This window comes from Lathyrus oleraceus, chromosome 7 (assembly GCF_024323335.1).
Source record: "Lathyrus oleraceus cultivar Zhongwan6 chromosome 7, CAAS_Psat_ZW6_1.0, whole genome shotgun sequence".
NCBI lineage: Eukaryota > Viridiplantae > Streptophyta > Magnoliopsida > Fabales > Fabaceae > Lathyrus > Lathyrus oleraceus.
Window position 1 is genome coordinate 150561353 of NC_066585.1, and position 3899 is coordinate 150565251.

The 3899-nt window shown below is 36.7% G+C and overlaps 1 non-coding gene across 1 annotated transcript; it reads left to right on the forward strand.

Annotated features, from left to right (window-relative positions):
* The first annotated feature begins 301 nt into the window (after positions 1-301).
* Positions 302-408, forward strand: LOC127109283 (small nucleolar RNA R71). Its single transcript, XR_007796607.1, has one exon. It is a non-coding gene; the product is annotated as a small nucleolar RNA R71 (small nucleolar RNA).
* Positions 409-3899: the final 3491 nt, after the last annotated feature.

Consider the following 3899-nt stretch of genomic DNA (forward strand, 5'->3'; position numbering starts at 1 on the left):
GACAACCACGGTGGTTGGAGGTGATACATTCAAACTTTCAATTTTCTGGGCAAGGGCTTCCACTTTTGCATTAACATGATCAAGGCTACTTATCTCGTACATGCCACTTTCCGTTTGAGGTTTCTCTACCATTGCTCGGTCGCTTCCCCACTGATAATGGTTTTGGGCCATGCTTTCGATAAGTTGATAAGCATCGGCATAAGGTTTATCCATAAGTGCACCACCTGCTGCGACGTCTATTGTTAACCTTGTGTTGTACAAGAGACCATTATAGAAGGTATGGATCACTAACCAGTCCTCTAAACCATGGTGTGGGCAAAGTCTCATCATGTTTTTGTATCTTTCCCAGGCTTCGAAAAGAGACTCGTTATCTTTCTGTTTAAATCCATTTATCTGGGCTCTCAACATAGCTGTTTTGCTCGGAGGAAAATATCGGGCAAGGAAGACTTTCTTCAACTCGTTCCATGTGGTAACTGAGTTGGAAGGAAGAGACTGAAGCCATCTTCTAGCTTTATCTCTTAACGAGAAAGGAAAAAGACGAAGTCGAATTGCCTCTGAAGTGACACCATTAGCTTTAACAGTATCAGCGTATTGGACAAATATGGATAAATGAAGGTTTGGATCCTCGGTGGGATTTCCAGAGAATTGATTCTGTTGCACTGCCTGTAGCAGCGAAGGCTTAAGTTCGAAGTTGTTTGCTTCGATTGCGGGTGGAGCAATACTCGAATGCGGCTCATCTTGCGATGGAGCGGCGTAATCTCGAAGAGCACGAGCTGGTTCTGCCATCTCGGGTATCGGTGAAGGAAGAAGATTTTTGAGATCAGGAATTTCGATAGGAGGGAGATTGTTTGCAGCACGATATTCCCGAATTCATCGTAAGACTCGGAGATATAGTTCGATGTCGTTGATTCGTAAGTAAAACGGCTCGCCTTGTGAGCGAGTATGTGGCATACAAATCAACGAAAGAAGAAGAAAAAAATTGCCTTAGTCTTTACAGCGTAACAAAAGAGTTACGATATCGACTAAATAAAAGTCCCCGGCAGCGGCGCCAAAAACTTGATCGCGACTTTATGAGTCGATTGGGGTACTAACTGCAAGTGCACAGTTCTATCGCGTAGTTTTAAAAGATATCGATCCCACAGGGACTTATGAATCGATATACCGCTTTCTAAGGTTACTTCGTAAAGCTAAGGCGGATGATACTTTGATTGTTTGGGGGAAAAGTTAAAACTAAAATAAGATCTAGGTTAAATATCAATTAAGCGGATATCGGTATGTAGTTCGTCGTAATTAGGGAATCAAGTCTTCGTTGGTTTCTTGGTTTTAAAATAAATCTTTTCAGTGGACACCATTGATTAAAAGTCTTCTCTCAAACTCTCGCTCTGTTGAATAGACCATGACTTTTAAATTAACGTAGCTGTCACTTATTAGTTAAGTCCAAAATCACTTTTTGAAAACAATAGAATCTATAGAAACTCTTTTTAAGAAAATACTAATCGTTTAAACACCCTCGTCTCAAACTCTCGCTCTGTTGACTTAGATTATATAATTAAATTCAAATGCTTAACTCTCGTCCTCACATTTAACTTTTAAAATACTTTTTGAAAAAGATTAGAATTTAATTAACTCTAAAAATTGCTTTCGCCCTGATCTAGAATTAATGTCCAATTTACACTGTCCAGTTAAAAACTCAAACTTTCGTTCTATTGATTTTAACTTCTTTAGTCTTTTACTCTCGTACAAAAACCTAGGTATTAAACCTGTAAATTGAGACCATAAAAAGAGTGATTTTATTTTTAAACGTAATTAAACCAACTTAGTTTTGATTCCTTCATTCCGCTTACTTTACATACCGATACCTAAATAAATTAGTCGGACATGCTAAACAGATCTAAACAATCATCATGCTTAAATAAATCCATCTCAGGCAAACAATATAAATAAACAATAATGCAGGGCATATATAAATTCAAACAATAATTAAAGAACCTGAATAATTAATGGCAATCTTGGACACTCCACCACATACCGGTTGGATTTGTTCTTGAATTCTTCAATCGGACAGGAAAATAAAAAAAAGTGAAGGAATAAAAATCCAGGATCTAACGTAAGGTTAGATCCAGTAAAAGATACACAATAGTTTCCGGTGTAGAAACTATTGTGTGAAAAATTAATTAAGTGCTGAAAGATTGACTGGAAAAGAAAATAAAAATTGCAAATAAAGTAAAAACTATAAAAAAGGTAATGCTGTAAAGTATGCTTGTACGGCCGGAAAATAAAAAAGAACGAAGAAGAGAGAGCTTTAGGGTTGGAAAGAAGTGACTATTTATACTAGTCCACTTTGTAACGGTTTCCAAAGCTTTCCGTGTAAAATCCTCACGTTCCAAGAGTCAAACAAAATAATAGGCTTCAACTGCCTCTGTTGCGTTTCTGAAGCCAAAAATATAGGAGAATGGTGTGACGTCCGTCACACCATGTGTTACGCTCGTAACACAAGGCAGCAGGGCGTGACGCTCGTCACACCTTGTGTGGCGCTCGTCACAGGCTCAGCGCCCATGGCTTGTAGTTTTGGGCTGGGCTTTAGTGAAATTGCTTCTCTTCATTTCCTTTTTGCACCTCCTTTTCTTCCTTTTCCACTTATGCTTCAAATAAGCTACCTGAGATAAATAGAAGGAAAAATACCAAGTAATACCGAATGAAATGAAATAAATCGAAACAAATAATAATATAATTTAATTAAATCGAGTCCAAAAATGTGATATTATTTCATGTTATCAGTTAGCCTTGATACATGGGAGGTTTAACCTTCCTTGATTCAAATCTAATTCATCTTGATCATGGATCAAGTGAATGGCTTTGCATTAAGGATAGGTTGCTCCTTAATCAAGCAAAGAACCTAAATCAATACAAGATCATTTCTCATCTTCTTTTGGCATGGCAAACTGTAGGAGTTTGATTCACTAATCAAGATCTCTAACTTGTGTTGTTGCCTACACTATTATTGACCGGCCTTAGATAGTTGTGACTTCTACATAAGTCCAATTACGATTGCTTAACATAGCGCTAAATTGCCTTATGGCACACTAATACTAACACTAACCATTAACCATTAACATTTAATTCTTGCACTTTACATTTATGAAATGTACTATTCTTGTACATATTATTCATTTGCTTTTGCCCTTTGCTCATTTAAGCACATGTTTATGTTAATGCAATTTGCCTTTTGCTCACTTGAGCATATAATTGTGTATATATTATTGTGCTTGTGCTTTTGTTTTGATTGTTATGGACCAAATGCAAAAAATGGACAAAAAGGACTTAGATTCTAGGACATTCCCTATGCAAAATGGAGTAAAAAGGCCTTAATGTTGAAGATGGATTAGAAGGACCAAATCTCTAAACTCACTCTTGTCCATTCTTGATTTACTTCATGGAACTTTTTGATGTGTGTGCTTTTATGCTAGGGATTCCTATTTGAGCCAAATTGAAGAACCGTTGTCATGTGCTCAAAAGTGAAAGATACAAGAGCCATTGGAGGATTCCTAAGAGCTTTGCTTGATTGATTGATTGCTTGAGTATACACTTATTTGCTGGCTTATTCCAAAGGATGGGAGCTACTTGGATAATCAATATGATCTCAAGAAGGGAACTCCATTTGTGGTCTTATTTCTTCTCCTTCATCTCTTGTATGATTAGGACTTTAGTCATTCTTCTTCTTCCCTCCACTCTAACCCAAGCCAAAACTTTTATGCAAACATTAACACTTGTTTTCAAACATTAGAAACCTAAGCATTATGCTTTTTATTTTCAAACTTTCTTTTCATAGCACTTATTATGAATTGAATCCTTAAGTCAACTTTGACCATATTTTGTAAATACTTTTCATTGGTAAATAT